General features: G+C 43.7%; 1 protein-coding gene across 2 annotated transcripts in view; it reads right to left on the reverse strand.

Annotated features, from left to right (window-relative positions):
• ASAP1 (ArfGAP with SH3 domain, ankyrin repeat and PH domain 1) overlaps positions 1 to 20,582 on the reverse strand; it is a 356,668-nt gene that overhangs the window by 278,139 nt on the left and 57,947 nt on the right. The gene's annotated exons all lie outside the window — the stretch shown is intronic.

Raw genomic sequence — 20,582 nt, forward strand, 5'->3', positions numbered from 1 at the left:
GTCCCGAGTGGGTGCAGGCAGCCAGGCCGGGAGCGCCGCCTCCTGCTGCGAGGGCCGCGGACCGAGGATGGAAGGGGGGGCGCGGGCGCGGGGGCGGGCGCGGGGGCGGCGGGGGCGGCGGCGGCCCCCGGGGCTCCGGCTGCAACCCGCGCGCTCGCCTGCCTCCGCCCTCGGTCCCGGGCAGCGTCCTTGGGAGGCGAGTTCTGTGCTGCTACAATGCTAAGACAAATGAAAAGATTTTTTCTTTTTTTTTTTTTTTTTTTTGCCTTTTTTTATAATTCTCTAATCTTCCATTTGCATGTAAGTTTTTTGTTGTTTTTTTTAGCCCGCAGGACACACGAGGGTCAAGAGCGCAAAAGGTATTTCCGGAGGTGCAAATGGTGTATGTACAATGCCCAGCAGATGCCAAATTTCAGGGGATGAAGTACCAACAGATTGTTCATTCCTCGGTCCTGGCAGATGGCTGTTTTAACTAGCTCGGTCTACTTAGTCCAAAGAATCCCATTTAATGTCTCACCACTGATTTTGGATAAAATTGGTTTTAAAAAGAAAAGAAGAAGAAAGCTAGGCCCTTGGGAAGCTTCCCACCATCCCTCTCATTGAAGCCTTATTGCAGTCTTATAAACTCGTCTCCAAATGCACCACCCCCTTAGGGCAGAAGGCTGGCTCTGTGGCCTCCCCTAGGACTGAGTTCCTGCCATCTTGTGTGGCTAAGTGTTATCTAGCCCTTACCCACAACTACAATGGAGTGGCCCAAGGCAGGGACCTTGCCTAGCATTGGGCCTGGCACAGAGAAGTAGCCAAGTGCTTGTCAAATCAAAATGCATCACCTTACTGTCCACAAATACTTGCTAAGGGCCTACGACATGCCCTGGAGATTCAGTAATGACAATGTCCCTGCTCTCAGAAGCTTCCCTTCTAGTAGGGAAAGAGATATCCAACAAATCATGTGATACAACATGGAATACATATAAAGTAAGAAAGTGATGGAGGTGCTACAGTATAAGGAATGTTCAGAGAAGACCTCTCTGGCAGGTAACATCTTGAGCAGAAAAGAGAACAAGAGGCCATGTCCCAAAGACATGTTAGCTATGGGATCTTGGCCTTCAGTTGCCTCATGTGCAGATTAATCAATCCCGTGAGGATGTAAAATAATAATGGCTGAGAAAGTACTTTGTGCACAGGAAAGCCATTATGAAATGAGTTCGAGGAGTTTGGTCTGCCTGTGTTGGATGTACGGAAGCTGGAGTACGCCGCCAGCAAAGTACTCATTAATATCAGGTAGGCAAGGGTTTCAGTTAACTATAGGAAGAAGTTCAGACGACAGCGGATGTGAATAAAGATTTTTCTCTGGCAAAGTAAAGGGTTGAGAAATGAACCTTGAGAGACATTCTAAAAAATAAGTAAATAAACAGGCACTCACTTTCTCCTTATTAGCCCTTTAAAAGTTTGGTTTTGAGGGGTGCACCTGGGTGGCTCAGTCAGTTAAGCATCCAACTCTTGGTTTTGGCTCAGTTCATGATCTTGCCCAGTGTTGGGAATCCATGCTCAGCAGGGGGTCTGCTTGAAGACTCTCTCCCCTTGCCCCACCCCCCTCAAATAATAAATAAATCTTTAAAAAAAAAAAAAGTTTTGTTGAGGTTCTGGGGAGACAGCCAGATGGCAACAGCAAGCGGTTGAAGCCCAGCACCTGGAGGTCACTTGCTTGTTGGCAGTGTTTGACAGAAAATGAGCTTTTGGAGTATGAGTCACTCAGAAGAAAATCTTACCTCTTTTTCTGCATACTCACCTTAGCATCCTACATCTGGCAAGTCCTGTGACTTGGAGCAAATATGGCTCCTACTAACTTGGGCTAATTAAGCGCTCTGATCTCAGTAACCCTATGCTACCCTAAGAAGCAGTGGAGTATAACACCCAGCACTCAGACTTAACATCCACTCCAGGAAAGACTTCCTCTAGGCTGGAAATCCGTTTTGACTTTGATTTTGTATTTATTCTGTTCTCCTCTGTATTGCAAGTCATCTAATGCCTATCACCTCCACTGGGTTGGTTGCTCCTTCCATCCTGCATGTTTGACATATATAAACACTTGATAAATATGAGCTGTTATTAAAAGCCTAGAGTCAGTGAATAATTGCCTCGGTTCCTAGAGCCCTGGATTCCGGAGCTTTCTCTCCTAATAACTGATGCTGTCACCTAGGGTCTTTGTGCCATCACTTATAAAATAAAGGGGTTGGTGTGCCAAAATGACCACACAGATCCCTTCCAGCTGGAGCCGAGTCTGTGTATACCCCCAGCTCTACAACGCAAGGAATAAAGTTTATTACGAGAAGCTAAGCTAGCTGCAATGGTAAACAGCCAGGGATTTCTTTCCAGACTGAACTCACTGGAGAGCTCAAAATGCTGCCATCAATTGTTTCAGTTTCACTTGGGGATTATGTTATACTTCTCCTCCTCCCCATCTCCTCTGGCCAGGAAAGGAATACGTGAACAATGAGATATTGTGCCAGGGTAAGCATATACCTCCCTCAGACTGGTATGCAATTAGAATTTCAAAGGTTCACACCTCTACCCACAATTTCTGGGGTTCATGGGCCATAATCCTCTTTAAATTTAAAACCATGTCCCAGTGCAAGCCATCTGCACCTCTCATTTTCTCAAATAGCCTGAAAACTATTCCTGGATATCTCAAAGTGAATAGAGAGTCTGATGTAGGCAAAACTTAAAACGCTGGATTTCTTTGTGTGGAGCTGCTTGGGAATATACATCATCCTCTCCAGGTCCAGGAACACACACACATACGTATACTTGTGTGTGCCCAGCTTTGTATGAAGCATACTTCATCTTTGTTATCATCATCCCCATCAATGCAGTTAAGCACCCTCATGCTTCTCCTGCAGTTTCTTACTCTGAGCACTGCTGACTGGGGTAAGACAGTAGTCCCTGTAGCATGCTTTAGTAAAAAGAGTGGTGGCTTATTTTCATGGACAGCGACAGCACTTACTGACTCCATTGCCATCGGAGAATTGCCAGACTTCTATTTCCAAGTACAGGCTTCACTCCGGCCCACCTACCTAACAACCAAGGGGGTGCATTTGCAAGATGTCCAACAACGTACCAGGGATGCGAGAGTGGAGGTGGGGAGTTTGGGATACTCTCTGGGAGCAAGATCAACAGTGCCAGCCAACATCCCAACCTGATGGGATGGAATTTACATCCTTCTTCAAAAGCTCCCAGTGCCTTCAAGGGACAGGGCAACACTGTGGGAAGAGAATATGCATTATGTTACGTGGACCAGGGTTGGGATCTCTAGATTATCTCCCTTCTCTTCTCCTCTGCAAACTTAGCGTGATAATAAAACTATACACTACAGGGTATTGGGGGAAATAAACTGAGGGGATGTGGATAAAGCAGTTGACGCATAGTGAATAATCAACCAATGTTAGTTCCCTTTGAACTTGCTTTTCACATGAAGTATGACTATAAATACATTTCTTTTCATTCCAGGACTCAGATACATCTAAATTAGTCACCTGGAGGAGGAAAAAAGCAGGGGAGGGGGAGGCCGCATAGCAATTCCCAAAGTATGAGATCTCAGATTTGGGAATCCTCTTCAGAGACTTAGCTTATTCTTGTAAGTATCCTCTGGGAGGTCAAATCCATTCGTGATGGTTTTGGACTTTGGAAGTAAATAACCAGTATCTAGAGTCCAACAGAGTGAATACTAACCAGGATCAGAAATGAGTTAGAGGCCATAAAACAAAAGCCTCAATTTCATGGAATACAGTTCCTATTTTTAAAAAAGGACATTCCAGGCAAGGCAGCTTCTAGAGGATAGAACAGGGCATTTACTTTGCAGGAGCATGAGTTATAAGCTGTATGAATTTCATTTGTTTTAAGTTTACTTACTTTTCAGGAATTTATTTCTTTTTCAGGAGCATGAGTTCTAGCTAAGAGGAACGTGGGATCACATCTCTGCTCCACAGCAGCTATAAGACCTTATGGAAGGAATTCACTTTTCTGGGTCTCAGTTTTCACGTCCAAAAAATGGGAGCAATGATAATAACTATGCATTAGTGCTCTGAGACTTCAGTTAATTAGGTCATATAAAGTGTCAGTCAAGATCTGAGATATCATAGTAGACAATGCTTTTTGGATAGTATGGGACTATTGAAAACCTCATCTGGAGATATAAATTCTGATATTCCTTCCAAAAAAAGAAAAAAGAAAAGAAACATACCTGCTGTACATCTGACACTTTGCTTAGTGAATAGAATTAGGATTTTGGACACATATATCATTCTTTTTTTTTTTTAAGATTTATTTCTTTGAGAGAGAGAGAGAGAGAGAGAGCTGAGCAGAGGGAGGGGCAGAGGAAGAGAGAGAATCTTAAGCAAGCTCCCCACTGCGAGTGGAGGCCAGACACCGGACAGACACCAAGCTCGATCCCAGGACCCTGACAGCACAACTTGAGCTGAAATCAAGAGTCAGATGTCTAACCAACTGAGCCACCTAGGCACCCCCACACATCTCCTTCTTTAAACTTCATAACAACTTTAATAAAGTCAGTGTAATTATCTCAGATTTACCAGAGACACACCTGCGGCTACTGTGCTACCACTTTCTGAGCTCCCACCCCGGGCCAGGCATTGCACTGGTGGTTACGTACGCAGCATCAGAATTCATTCATATAACAGTCCTGATGTGGGAGTATGATAATGGAAACTGAGACACAGCGAAATCTCACTGCAAGTTAGATCCCTGAGCCTGGCAGGCTTTTCCCACAGCCTGCAAAATTGGTCTCTTGACTATACTTCCCATAGTGCTACTCTGTTAGATGTTTTTCCCAACCCAGGCAACCAGAGAAAGTATTCTTATTTCCTTATTTTACCTGATAACTTATGACTTCGTTTTCAATCATCTTAATGAAGTGCTAGAAGAGAGGAAAGCGCTGCAGAGTGGGGGTGGGGAGCAGGCGGAGAGAGGGATGCATTTGATTTCACGTGTTTTACTGCTAGGCTCCTGTTGCCATATTCTATACCTAAGCTAAATAAAGACTGCTTTTGTCGGGTGCCTTGTATGAGTGTTTCCCAAATGCACTCGTGCAATTTCATGCAATAAAAAAAAATAAAAAGCCTATTCTAGTCCCAAATGTACTTAATTTAAATCCTCCAAGTAAACCGCTTGAGTGTTTCTCAGGAAGTAAAGAGGAGAACTTGGTTGATTTGTAGACAAAAAAACACTTTCTCTTCCACCTCCCGGTTCCCTGACTGTTCCTTCTGATGGAGACAAGAGAAGGGTCAGATAGAGTGCTGGAACCCGAAGACTCATAGTATAAATATCAACTGAATGAACTCAGGAATATATTTCTGTCTGTCCTGTGAAATCCTATCAACTGACAATTGTTGTGCTTATTATATGCCCTGCACTGTTCTGAGTCATTGCAGGCCTGACCTCACTAAATACTCACAGCAACTCTATAAAGCAGGTACTGACATTGTCCCCATTTTACAAGAGGGGAAAATCTGAAGCCTAGAGGTCACCTGGCAAGACTGACCAGTCTGATTTCACAGTCCGTGCAATTAGCCACCTTGCGCCACAAGCTCACCCAAGTCAGACGGTCCATAGCCCCAGGATAATTTTCTCTTGCATAGAGTCTACAGGTTATTACAAACTCATTACAAACCCAACTCAAATGCAAGCTTGACTGGTCTGGAGAGCACCCCCTTGCCCATTCCTCCAGGTGAGACTAATCTTCCCGTGGATGCTTGCAAGATAGTTTTTTCTCATTCTGCAGAAGCAGTGGAGGATGCTGGCATCATGCAGAGGGACTTCAGACTTGTTATACCCAGAGAAGACAGCACCACCCCAGGGACAAGTGGCTTTGTGGGTGGCAGGGCTCAGCTCAGAACTCAGATCTTCCTACTGATTTTCCTGCACTACAAAATTCCCAGACTGTCAACCCCTGAGGGCGCTGGGGGACTGAATCTATCCTTCTGTGTATCACCTACATCCCCGAGGTTCCTGGGGGCCGAGGCTTGGCATTTTACAAGCACCGTCTCCTGAAATCTCCTCTTGCTTTCTGCTGAGAGAGCTCAGAGACATGCACAAGCTGGTCAAGGTCAACGATTAATCAGTGGAGAACTACCGTGCACATTCAGTCTGAATGTAAACCTCGCCGGCTTCGGCCCACAGAAGGCACTGCCTAGTACAAGTCCCCCAGGGGCTCCCAATAAATGTGTTTTGGATTGAACCAGCTCCCTTTTATGAACTACATCATTTCTAATATGAGTACAACAACCTCCAGTGAAGAAGAATCGTGGTGTTACATGGGGTTCCTAAAAACCTGCAATCTACAGGAGTGAGTGGTTTTAAATCTTAGTTTATTTCTGAAAAACACACATTAACCTGAAAAATGAGAACTTACAGAACATCCAAGGTACTTTTCTTTTCTTTTCTTTTCTTTTCTTTTTGACGAACATGTTTTGTTTTCCACTGAGACTTCATCACACTCAGGCCCACTTTCTGTGCTATCTCAAGACTGAGAACATGCCTCTTTTAGGACTCCTTTCCACGGCACCATTTTTCAAATATTTATATTTCCCCAACCAGACTGTGAGCTCCTTGAGAGCAGAGGATTTTTTATTCACTATTACAATCCCAGAGCCCTAAACGCTTGAAAGATGCTCACTGAATAGGTGAAAAGAAGAATGAATGGATGGATGGATGGATGGATGGATGAATAAATGAGCATTCACTGGGGCAGGGGTGTGGGAGGAATTGGGAGGAGAACTAGAAGGAGGAATTGTGGTTCTCCAAGTTGCTTTCATCATTGAAATCATCACAGACTATCAGAGCCACTTCCCCAGAAGATTTGTGGGGAACCAGGGCCAGATCCCAGGTATCCTGGTTCCCAAGGCTCCCCCTACTCCTCCACCTTTCCCAGTTACATTTTAGAGAAGGGACTCAAGACCGTGTCTTCAGAAAAATACCTGATCCCCCTCCTCCCATGTAAGAACACTCTGCTCACCTTTGCATCACAGTATCAAGGAACGCTTAGAGGCATTTGCCTACTATTTAAAAACCGTAACTGCATAAAATCTAGCACAAGATCAGTGAACCGACACCCCTAATTTTGAGCAAGAAGATTGTGGGTACACTGCAGGACTGGAGTGGTACTCCTCCTCCTGTTTTTATTCTCTTGTCTCGTTTTCTTTCCTTCTCTCCAAAGCCAGGTAAACTGGGGAGCTCGAGGGCAATTCATGTCAGTGGATGGGCCTTTTACTTCCTCCCATCCTCTCCTCCCTCCTTTAAGGACCCCTCAGTAAGAGATAAGAAGTCATGAGGACCAAGGAGAGAGATGTTCTGTGCTAACAGTGGGAAGTGGTGACTTTTCTTTTTTAAACAACCCGCTCCTCTCTGATCCCAGCAGCCCTGCAGCTTGTGCAGAGCACAGGGGAGACTTCTTCTTTGACCAAGTCCACTTTACTTCTGGATTGACAAATCCTTCCTGCCTTGGGCATTTTCAGACATGAGACCATTGTGACCTGAGTACCTAAGGACATTCCCCAATGGGTAGAGACATTCTGTTGGAACCCATCAGTTCATAGAAAGATAACCTTTCTGGTGGCTAACAGTGAGTAATCTGGATTCAGACAACCTGAGTTCAAGTCCCCGCCCTGCCACTTCACAGGGATTGTTAACTTTAAACAAAGTATTTAACATCAATTTCTTTACCTTTAAAAGAAGAATAACAAGAAGACCTTTCTCTCATAAGGTCGTTGTGAGGCGTAACCGAGATACTCCATGCAAAGTGCTTATTAGCGCAGTGCCTGGCATATAGAAAATGATCAATAAATGCTAGCTACAAATATCACCACTTGTATTCTAAACAGGTCCTATGCTAGGCTCCTTGGGAGCCAAGAAGATACACAAGACAGTCCCTGTCCTCATATGCAGGCAGAGACACAAATTTTCATCACAACTGAGGAAATGTTCAGAGAATCCAAACAGAAATAAATATGTATTTCAAATAGGTGACCTATGAATATAAAGTTCAAAAAAAAAAAAAAAAAAAAAGAAAGAAAGAAAGAAAGAAAGGTCGTTTCATGTATGGCTCTCTCTCTGATTTGTCCAAAGCCCAGTTAGACCTACTTTCATGAGCACTTTTCAAAGCTGCTGATCATCTGAAACACTACTCAAGAAGAAAACTTTGATAAATGACAGCTATTTATGACTTTGGCATTGAGAAGGAACATGGAATGCCAGACAGATCAGCTCCTTTTGCAGAGCCAAATAATTTCACCTCCTTTGGCCTTTTCCTTGTAGTTCAAACCAGGAGCCTGGGGCACAAGCTCTCAGATACTAGGACAATAACATCCTATAATTTGATGAATTCCTTTATGACATCAGTGTTACAACCAACTCCAAATGCCACAAGGCCACCAACTCTGTCTTCAGATCCACCTTGCAAGCCATCAGCAGTCCGTAGTCCATTGGTTCCGGGCTGGGGGGGCCCTGTTTGAGGCACCCTATGTTATATGAATCTATCACAGTATCCAGTTGTTGCTTTTCAAAAGTATGATTTCACCTGCAAGGTATTTAAACCCACATAACAATGAGCTGTATTATAACAGAATTTTTTTCCTAATTATGTCAAATGTAGGGCATCGCTCTATTTGAAAAAGGAAAATTGCCCACCCACTGCAGAGCTTTCTTCTTAGCATATGCTATTTGGTTAACATCTTTCTCAAATGTGAACATTCCACATCACACTAGGGGCTCTGATTAAAAAAAAAAAAACAAACCTCTACAATTGCTAGCAAACCTTCTGACAGATACATCTAGCTTCTGTTCCCTGCTTTTTATTTATTTATTTTTTTTTGAAAAATTAGTCTTATTGCTCTGGCCGTAGGGATTTAGAGGTTATTATACAAACTACTTTACAAAATTGCTATGTTTAAGTGGACAGCAGAGAACACACTGTTGATTGGATCTGGAGATGATTATTTTCAGTATCTTTTATTTTATGAACCAACTGATTTTTTTCCCAATATCTACCTTTAGGAATTAACTTTCATTTACTCCCAACTCATTTCAGCATCCTGAATTTAGCAGTTCAGACAGACCTTGCAGGACAGGACACCAGCTATTTTTTCTGTCTGTCCTTCATATCCTTTTCTTTTAGGAACTATCCGCTCCCAGACTCCACATGACTCTCCAGAGATTGTCAATCATAAGTTTCCAAATGCCCAACAAGTGGGCTGGGTCCTGGCTGTCTACTCAGAGAATCTTAGATTCCTGAAAGCAGCACTAATGGGTATTCTCATCAATAAGCAATCAGCCTCAGCAAGGCCAATCAGGGAGCTTTATGGAGCAGTTCTCCATAAAGAGAACTGGGTAAAAAGAGATATACTCTAGCTCAAAGGACTTATTAGTAAGCCTTCAGCTACTGGTGATCATCTTTGCCACACATGAGAGAGCGTGCTTAAGAATGATGCTAACCAGGGACGCCTGAGTGGCTCAGCGGTTGAGCATCTGCCTTCAGCTCAGGTCGTGATCTCAAGGTCCTGGGATCAAGTTCTGCATTGGGCTCCCAGCAGGGAGCCTGCTTCTCCCTTTGCCTATGTCTCTGCCTCTCTCTCTGTGTCTCTCATGAATAAATAAATAAAATCTTTTTTTTTTTTTTTTTTTTTTTAAAGATGCTAACCAAAAGACAGAAGGAGCTGGAGGGAGGGAAGGAAAGAGGGACAAAGAGAATCCTGGTGACATCATTTGAATCACTGGCTCTGCATAATCTATATACCATGCCTGCTGCCAGGCCAGCCCCTAAAGGTCCCAGTTATATAAGCAACTTCTTTAGCAGAAGTTGGTCTGACATGGGTTTCTACCAATAAAAGTAGAAGAGCCCTGACTTATCTTTTCCTGGGTTTCAGTACCATCTTCTGAGTTAGCAGGTGTGTTATCTTGGCCAAGCAGTTCACTGCCTCAGAGCCTCAGCTTCCTCTCTGTAAAATGGGGTAACAATATTCAACTCAAAATATTGTTATAAAGAGTAAATCAGAAGGTTGCCGGGATGGCTCAGCTGGTTAAGCAGCTGACTCTGGATTTTGGCTCAGGTCATGATCCTGGGGTCCTGGGATGGAGACCCACAGCAGGCTCCATGCTCAGCGGGAAGTCTGCTTGAGGATTCTCTCTCTCATTCTCCCTCTGCCCCTCCTCCATCCCCCAAACTAAATAAATAAATTTTTTTAAAAAGTAAGTTAGGGATCCCTGGGTGGCGCAGCGGTTTGGCGCCTGCCTTTGGCCCAGGGCGCAATCCTGGAGACCCGGGATCGAATCCCACATCGGGCTCCCGGTGCATGGAGCCTGCTTCTCCCTCTGCCTGTGTCTCTGCCTCTCTCTCTCTCCCTGTGTGACTATCATAAATAAATAAAAATTAAAAAAAAAAGTAAGTTAGATAGTACACATAACAGAAGGGGAGGGAAATATTTGCAAATCATAAACTTGATAAGTATCCAAAATGTTATCTCTTGTAAGAGAGATTTATTCAACAATAAGAAGATAAATAACTGATTTTTAAAATAGGCAAGGGGGTGGGGGATCCCTGGGTGGCTCAGCGGTTTAGCCCCTGCCTTTGGCCCAGGGCACGATCCTGGAGTCCTGGGATCAAGTCCCACGTTGGGCTCCCAGCATAGAGCCTGCTTCTCCCTCTCCCTCTCCCTCTGCCTCTCTCTCTCTCTCTGTCTATCATAAATAAATAAATCTTTTAGAAATAAATTAAAAAATAAAATAGGCAAGGGACTTGAATACATGTTTCTCCAAAGAAGATATAAGCATATGAAGAGATGTTCCATGTTATTAATCACTAGGGAAATGCAAATCAAAACCACAGTGAGACACCACTCACACTCACTAGTGTGGCTATAATGAAAAAGATGTAAAGTAACAAGTGTTGGAGAGGATGTAGAGAAACTGGAACCTCATATACTGCTGGTGGGAATGTAAAATGATGTAGCAACTTTGGAAAATGATCCAGTAGGTCCTCAAAAGGTGAAACAGGATTACCATGTGACCCAGCAATTCCACTCTTAGGTATTTACCCAAGAGAGATGAAAACACACATCCACACAAAAGCTTGTATATGAATGCTCATAGAAGCATTATTCATAGTAGCCAAATAGTGTAAACAATCCACATGGCCCTGAATGGATAAACAAAATGTGGTATATCCATAGAATGGAATATTATTCAACCATCAAAAAGGAATAAAGTCCTGGTATGTGCTACAACATAGGGGAAACTTGAAAACACATTATGCTAGTAAAAGACACAAAAGCCCCAAATGATATGATTCTATTTATACGAAACGTCCAGAAAAGCAGATCCATAGGCACAGCAGACAGAGAGCTGGTGGCTGACAGGGGCTGGTGGAAGGGAGGAAGGAAGAGTGACAGGCTTTCTTTTAGGGAATCATGAAAATGTTTTGGAATTAGATCATGGTGATAGTTATACAACTTTGTGAACACGACTGACTTATACACCTTAAAAAGGTACATTTTACATTATGCGAATTATATCTCAATTTAACAAGCCATCATTATGCTGATGCAGTAGAAAGTACATCTTACTCTCCATTAATAATAATAACACCTATAGTGTGTGATGGCAGATGATGGCTGCATTTGTGATCATAGCACAGTATGCAGAGAAGTTGGGTCATTGTGTTGTATACTTGAAACTAATGTAGCACTGTGTGTCAACTATATCAAGGTTTTTAAAAATTTAGGAAAAAGAATAACAATTATAACGGCTGTGATTCAGTATCTCCCATGGACAAGGCACTTGTTATACAAGATTTTGTTTAAACCTTCTGAAAACAGGACACCTGGGTGGCTCAGCAGTTGAGCATCTGCCTTCGACCCAGGGCGTGATCCTGGGGTCTTGGGATCGAGTCCCACATTGGGCTCTTTGCATGGAGCCTGCTTTTCCCTCTGCCTATGTCTCTGTCTCTCATGAGTAAATAAATAAAATCTTTAAAAAAAGTAAAGCTTCTGAAAGCAAAGCAACTCTACAATGTAGCGGTTATTCTCCTCCTTTCAGAGGAAGTGGTCTCACAACTAGTAGTGAGTGGAGAAGCTAAGATTCAAATACAAGTCCATCTGATTTCAAAGGACAAGTGCTTTCTGCTATACTATACTCTTTGTACAAATAGTAATTGGAGTGGCTTGCATGTGGCAGGGACCATGTGTGTCCCCTCTATCTGGTCTTTGTTCAGTAACACAGCCCCATTTGATTCAGGTTAGTAATGTATTCAGCCAAAAGACCTATCTTCCTGCCTCAATTACAGCTGGTATGTCTGTGTGCCTAAGTCTAGCCAGTTAGATATAAGCTGAAGTGCTACGTAGGACTTTTGAGCTAATCTGGCCAGAGGAGGACTCCTGTTACCCTTCTTCTCTTCCTCCATCCTGCTGCCTGTAGTGAGAATGTGATGGCTGACACTCCAGCAACCATTTTGGAACACGAGGTAATATGAAGGCTGGCTCAACCAGAGACAGAAAACAGCTTGGATCCCTGATAACCACAGAGGCACCATCTGGCTTTGGACTTTCTCTAGACCTCTGTGGTCTGAGAGAGAGAGAAGGAAAAAAAAAAAAAACCTAATTGCTAATGTTATTTGGATTTTTGTTTATATGCAGTTGGAATCTAATCTTAACTTAAACAACAAGCCTGTGTACATGCTGAACCTACTAAGAATGCATTAAAATAGCTCATCTCAGAAGTGATCAAATTAGAAGTATTTTACCAGAGTCATCTTCCCCACCTTGTCCTCTTTTAGATTCTATATTCAGAGGCGTAGAGATTCTATTGAATTATTCTGAAGGCAGTCACTATGGCCTACTTTATGGAGTTATAGAATCATTGAAAAGACTGGTCTCAATTTACTGAGTAAAGGCATTACATATTATAAGACCTTAAATTTCATCTCAGGAATTACTTCAGAAATACAGCCACAGAGGAGTCAACAGGCTCCCACAGAGTGGATTTCTGAAGAGGCAAATTTATTTACACAACCTTTGCACAATTTGGTTAAGAGAGAAGAGACAGGACAGATTCCAAATAGGAAGTAAGATGATAAAGCTCCAAGTCTTCTTTGCTTCAAAATCAATTTTCTGCCCAATCGTTCCAAAGTAAGCATTTAAAATTCCAGAATTTTTCTCCTTGCCAGGCAGACAAATGGTGGTGGCCTTTCACAGCTGAAACAGGATCACAGTTGTGTCGTTTGTTTGTTTTATTTCCATAAGACAGATTTGATATTTACTAGTCGATTTATTATTTATAACCCAACAGCAGGCTGGTATCATATCGTTGGGTCAGGAATGGGTTTTCTTTGGTTATCCTTCTTTCTCAATAGGGTTATTAAGAATTCCAGCTACAATGACGTAAGTGAAGAGATATACTTGGAGGAAGGAAACATTTTTCCACACTGTTCTTTTTTCTGCAGCTTAATATATCCGATTTTGTACACATTATGGATAGAGCTGTAACCCAAATATTCCTTATGAGGGCAAAAAAAACTTTTATTTTATTATTTTGTGTTATAGGCAGTGTATCTGTGTATATTAATTTATATATATAAATTTATTTAATATATAAATTTATTTAATATATAAATTGAGTAAGTGAGAAGAGAGAATTCAGAGAAACTTTTTAGTTCTTTCTCCAGACCTGGGTGGAACTTTTACCCTACTTTTTCCTTTTCTAAGAGGAAAAGGTGTATGCATGTGGATGGATGGATGCACGTGCACACACACGCACGCACACACACACACACCCTATCTGATTTCTTCTAGAACACAGGAACTGGGGAAGAAACCACACAGATCCCCAGAGAGTCAAATTCATTTCTACAAAATCCATGCACGAAAACTGATGCATTCTGATCACAGGAGCACCCCTATTTTCTCTTACTATAGACACAACTCTAGCAAGTTTGATGAGCTGGCTTTTAGGCCTTCGGCAAACTGAGCAGAGCAGTTATGCTGGGAATAGTGAGAAGGGACAACAAAGAAGGGGAAAAAATACCCCAAAACTGTAAAAATCTGCTAACACCCCCACTAAAAATAAACTCTACACCCTGTGTCTGCTAATGAGGACAAACCATTCTGCTCAACTGATGCCAGCCTCAAGAAAAGGTGACATTCCAAATGATGAACTTTTGTCATCAAGAGGAGTTTTAAGACATGATGCTATATTCTAGGCACCATGCCAGATGCAGGACTTTTAGCAGGGCTTTCAAGGGGCGCCTGGGTGGCTGAGTTGGGTAAGCATCTGCCTTTGGCTCAAGTTGTGATCCCAGGGTCCTGGGATTCGGCCCCACATTGGGTTCCCTGCTCAGTGGATGTTTGCTTCTCCTTCTCCCTCTACTGATTACCTAGATTCTGTTCTGTGTGTGTGTGTGTGTGTGTGTGAAATAAATAAATAAAATCTTTAAAAAAAAATAGAAGGGCTTTCAATCAGACCATCAAAAATAACATAAAATAGAAAGTATTTGGTGCTCAAAGGCTTTACAGAAAATGCAAATTTGTCAAGGAAAGTAGCCGCAGATAAAGTGAGCATAGATTAAGAATCCAAAGAGGTGCCTGGGTGGCTCAAAGGTTGAGCGTCTGCCTTCAGCTCAGGTCATGATCCCAGGGTCCTGGGATCGAGTCCCATACCAGGTTTGCCGCGGGAAGGCTGCTTCTCCCTCTGCCTATGTCTCTGCCTCTTTCTCTGTGTTTCTCATGAATAAATAAATAAAATCTTAAAAAAAGAAAAAAAAAAGAGTCAAAAGACCTGGAATCAAATCCTGACCCTACCATTTATAAGCATCTGGTACTGGGGAAAAGATTCAACTTTCCACATCTCTACAATGGGGCCAACGACAACAACTTCAGAGATTGTTGTGAATACTGAATAAACTAATATATGTGAGAATACAACGCCTATAACCCACAAATGTCCATTCAATCCAATGAACTGCCATTTTACCTTGTGTGTGAATCTTTGTTGGTTTCTACAAAAGTATTACTATTATTTGCTCTGACGATGTCAATCAAAATCAAAGAAGAAGATGAGCCAGCAATTTCACTCCTAGGTAAATACTAACAGGAATGCATACATATGTTCATCAAAAGACACATATGATAATGTTCCTAGAAGTATGGCATATATGAGGCACCTGGCTAGCTCACTCAAAAGAGCATGCGACAATCGATCATGAGGTCATGAGTTTGAGCCCCACGTTTGGTGTAGAGATAATCAGAAATAAAAAAATCTTAGGGGCTCTTGGGTAGCTCAGTTGGTTAAGCATCTGCCTTTGGCTCAGGTCATGATCCCAGAGTCCTGGGATGGAATTTATGTCGGGCTCCCTGCTCAGTGGGGAGTCTGCTTCTCCCTCTCCCACTGCCCCTCACCCCTGCTCATGTTCACTTTCGCTCTCTCCCAAATAAATAAAGCCTTTAAAAAAAGTAATGTAAAAATCCTAAAGATAAAAAGAAGTATGGCATATATAATAATACATCGATAAAACCTCAGGAAGAAATGTGTAGTTTCAAAGTAACAAATCTCTAAAATCCTATGGTACATACACAGCTATGCTTCCACTCCCAGTCTTCACAGTCCAGCCTACCTAAGGTCCTGAAATGTACGCATTTTATGCATTTATCTTTCCACTGGTTCATATATTTTATAATATAATTTGACCTGTTCTCTGAGGAATATGATGGAATATAAATACATACGTAAACACATACTGACTTGCCTGCACGCGCACACGCACATGCACACACGCACACACACACACACACACACAGAGATCTGGCTCAGGCTGGTTTTCACATTCTCTGATGCTAAAAGGGGCCATGTTTCTGGCCAGAAAATGGTCCCATGCTCAGGAAGCCTATGGCACCTCTGTCCCTTGGGCTTTCAGATCTTTGCCAAGGTGGATTCCAACATATGCATATTCATAGCAGGACTAACATCAACCCACTTGAGCAGGAAGGTGCTGAATAGTTTACGTAGGAAGGAAATGGATATGTTTATACTTATAATGTACCAGGCAAGGGACCTGGTGCTTTCAAATATTTCTCATTTCATCTTTAAGCACAACCTTGTAAAAGACAGCATAACTGTACGGAGGTTTCAAAACCTACTCACTACCTACCTACCACCAGGTAGCTACTAAGCATTTGCCTCTGCACTGGAATCCAGTTGTGACTCCAGGATCACTTCTCTTTCAACCACACTACGGTTAGAAACCACTAGTCAGAAGAGACATGGATGCGCCACGGATCTGGGATGGATTTGGTCCAGACAGTAGTTTGCGTCCTTGGTGCTTAAACCCCAGATCCTCCTTTTTTTTTTTTTTCCCCCCCAGATCCTCCTATTACCACCCCGGACACTGCAAAGTTTGGGAATCACGGTCCCATGTAACTAAGTCTGCTCTTCAGAATGCAAAAAGGCACAGAGTTCGGGTCAAGCTTCTGGTCCACTGTGGCTATGTGATGTATCTGCTGACTTGAATAAATGGCAGGTTTTACCCGACTCGATGAATCAGCTTCATCATTACCTGGTTCTTTTTTTTTTTTTTTAATTTTAATGATGGGATGATTTTATTAAGTTCATTTGCAGATAAAGAACATCACTGAAAAACTCTCTCAACAAGTACTTGCATGGCCAGATGTGCTTTCTTTTTCTTTGAAGAAGTTTTGACATTAATACACACTCAATTCATTGATCTGTGCTCATTGCCTGGTTCTTGCTGGGGAAGCATAGCAGATGTTAAAGTCGAGCTGACCTGAGTTTGAGTCCTCATCCTCATCGGGCCATGATGTCCGGCTTCCATGGGAGGTACCCAATCCCCTAACCCCGGAAAACAGCAGAAGCCAGAGGCATCTTGGCTTCTTTTCATACAAAAAGGAGAACAGAGCCACAGTGATTTACCCCGTAAGGATAGAGCCATAACTGTTCACAGAGCCCCCATCTGCTAGGCATCTGGGATTACAGATTCAAGGCAAAATGTAAAAGAGGCTTCTCCTACAAAGAATCATGTGAGGCTCCCTTAGGGTCTGTCCCTAAGCAGCATCGATCCCCACTGAACCTAAGACTGGTTGCCTTACTACCTCTGCTTGCATTTTTACTGCCCGTTTTGTTTCCTAACGGCTCCGTTTTGGTGGTCTCAGCTAGGGACCTTCCCTGGTAGGTACCTGGAGATCAATAGGTACAAAGGACCTAGGCCAATGTCAAGGGTGGTTTATGGTTATTGACTAGTGGTTAGCCTCAGGGTTCTAAGCCCTTTGATGCTCTGGTCCTCAGGCTATAATGCACCCTCTGGTTAATATGTGGGTGGCTGCCATAGGATGGCCCATGGCCAGGGCACTGGAGAAACTGGGAAGAGAGGCCTCAGTGGGCTCTTGTTATGGCTGCGGGTAGGAGAGGGAAGACAAGTAATACACTCACAAAAGACAAAGAAATGAAGTCTCCTCCCTCTGGTTTCACTGGAGAGGATTTTGCAAAATGTAACAGAAAGAGTGGGCTAAGTAGAGCCCTACCAGAAAAAAAAAAAAAAAAAAACAGAGGGAAAAGGATGAGAAGACCCATTTTTGCCAACCCACCATTACTCAGAGCTTTGCCTCTGTTATATCTCCTTTAATTCTTACACAACCCTGTGATATCAGATGATCCCAGTTTTACAAATGAGGAAGTTGAGACACAGAGAAGTTTAATACTTGGCCCCTGTCCTAACAAGCAGGTCTGTGGGACTCCAAAGCCAGTCCTGGTTTTCAGCATCATGTGTCAACAGCTTTACCCCTGCAGACGTGTCTGAGAAACAAATGGGAAGACAGAAACTTCTTCTTGATCTGATGTCCTTAGAGAGATGGGATCATGTACTCCTTCCTCTTTCCCCTTCAGAGACACAAACACATTCACACCACACACAAATTGGAAAAAAAAAAAGAATAGTCAACTTGGATTTACAGTTTCCCTTTTGGGTCCTAGCACCCAGCAATCTGGGTTCTGAGATATACCTCCTATGGTAACTCGGGTTGTTCTTCTCTCCCTCTCTCTGGTTGGGTGCTCTTCTTCAATGATTCAATCCAGAAGCATGGGGCGGAGGGCCTCCCGACCAGGAAGCACTGGGCCCGCTCTTCCTGCCCTCACCTCAGGAATCCAGGCAAAGGCTGAATGCCCAGGCCCAATTATCTCCATGACTGTGGCTGCGTGCAGCCTGTGTGAGGTCAGCACGGCATTCACTACCTTCTTATATTTTGAAAAAGTCTTATTTTCCACTTTCATATCCAAGTTCAAATGGGGTAAAGGGATGTGAAGAGTTTCCTGAAAGCCACTGAAAAGAATCAGATGTCTCAGAGTTGGGAAGACTTTGCCGTTCTCATTCCCACCACCAACCTCAGAGATAACACAGACAAACATCCCCACACACACACTCAGAAATAAAACGGATAGGGGCGCCTGGGTGGCTCAGTTGGTTAAGCACCTGACTCTTGGTTTTGGCTCAGGTCATGATCTCAAGGCTCACTGAGATCGAGCCCCACGTCAGGCTCTATGCTTAGCATGGAGTTGGCTGGAGAGTCTCTCTCTCTGCCCCTCCCCCCACATGCACCTGTGCTCTCTCTCACTCTCTCTAAAAATAAATAAATCGTCAAAAAAAAAAAGACAGGCATACTCAGAAACAACATGGACACAGACACACACATACATATTCAGAAGTAACATGGACAGAGGCATGCACACACACCCAGAAATAACACAGGTAAGTGCACAAATACACCCAGAAGTAATAAAAACACACACACACAAACACACATATATATAGAAGTAACACAGACACACACATACACACTCAGAAACAACATGGACAGTCATGCACACATACACACACACTCAGAAATAACAAGGACATATACCCACACACTTAGAATCCCGAGTCCACAGGATCGAGAAGCAGAAGTTTCAGAAGCAGCCTTTTTTACGACAGACCAGTTGCTCATTATTTATACACGCCAAGCACCTAGCCTGCTGGCTTCTGTGCAAGGTGCCACGGGTATACGTAGGATCAAGGCCAAGCCAGCCCTCGAGGAGCCTACAGTCAATGAGAGAGCATGCCAGAGGTCCACCAGGGCCACTCGCTACCCTTCTCTGTCCTCCTCTGGCCTCCAAGGGCCTGATTTGCTCTGAACACATCACAGGGCTCCTTAGTCCTCTGGCCTCCAGTTGGGTTCTGCCAATGAGATGTCTGGAGGGCAACAGGGGGAAGAACACACTGGGAGGCAGGTGTTTCCCTCCTCTCTGGGCTCCCACCCTCTCGGATGCTGGCTGGGGGTCCTCTGCACACACACTCTGGCTCTGGCTTCCCAGAGGCAGCCTGTCCCTCAGCCTTCATAGGAGCCTGGAGTGCCCCACCATCCCTTGCGATTTCCCTACCCCCCGCCCACACTTTTCAAATGAGTCCTTTATTAAACTCTGCTCAAATTATCCTATTTTTGAGTGTGCCATCTGCTTCCTGCTGGGACCCGGACTGATCCAGGGAGGCAGAGTAAACAGACAATTGCTGTAAAAGGCAGAACAATAAAAAATATTGTTTCCCAGTGGAGAACAAAAGCACCAGGGTCTGATTGCTTGGGTTGCACATCTTGGCCCCACCACTTACTATCTCTGTTAGCCTCATTAATCCTCACTTCTACTTCTGAGAAATGGGGTCAACACTAGGGCCTACTTCATAGGGCACTTATGAGATGATATAAGTAGGGTGCTTAGTACTGCATCTGGTACTTCATAAGTGCTGACTGATACCAAGCAGCGATTCTTAGAATTAACCGTGCAGTCCTTTCAATTTAGTTAAGTGCCCAATATGTAGCTGTTGAATGGCTGACGTGCTAGGAGAAATAAGTACAGGGGACACAGAAAAGTGACAGGGCAATGGTAAAAAGAGAATCAGGAGGGACTGCCTGGAGGAGGTATTGCTGAGCTGCCTCTTGGAGGAAGAGATAGCTGGGAGGATGGCTGACAAAGGGTGGTCCAGTAGAGGAAACAAGCATGTGAAGGCCTGATGAGCACAGCAGATGGGGGGTAGTGCAAACAGCTCAGTGGCTATGGGAGCAAAGGATGACTGTGGGCAGTTTAATAGCTGAGGCCAGAGGGGTAGGCAGGGCTACCAGGGAAAGCCTTGGATGTCAGGCTAAGGAGCTGGTCTTTTTTTTCTTTTTTGTTAAAGATTTTATTTATGTATTCATGAGAGACACAGAGAGAGGCAGAGACACAGGCAGAGGGAGAAGCAGGCTCCATGCAGGGAGCCCAACGTGGGACTCGATCCGGTGACTCCAGGATCACACCCTGGGCCGAAGCTGGTGGGTTTGATGGCGAGAAGGTTCTACCAGGGTACAATGCTGGCCCCAGACCGGGCCACAACAGGAGCACACGGTCAGTGCTTTGCATGCTTGATGAAGCAGAGATGCACACCAGCGGTTCTATACAGCAAGACCTGTCACCTTCCTGGCTCCCTCCCTCCTTCCTAAACGCACGCT

The sequence above is a fragment of the Canis aureus genome, chromosome 14, assembly GCF_053574225.1.
Source record: "Canis aureus isolate CA01 chromosome 14, VMU_Caureus_v.1.0, whole genome shotgun sequence".
In the NCBI taxonomy this organism is placed as follows: Eukaryota; Metazoa; Chordata; class Mammalia; order Carnivora; family Canidae; genus Canis; species Canis aureus.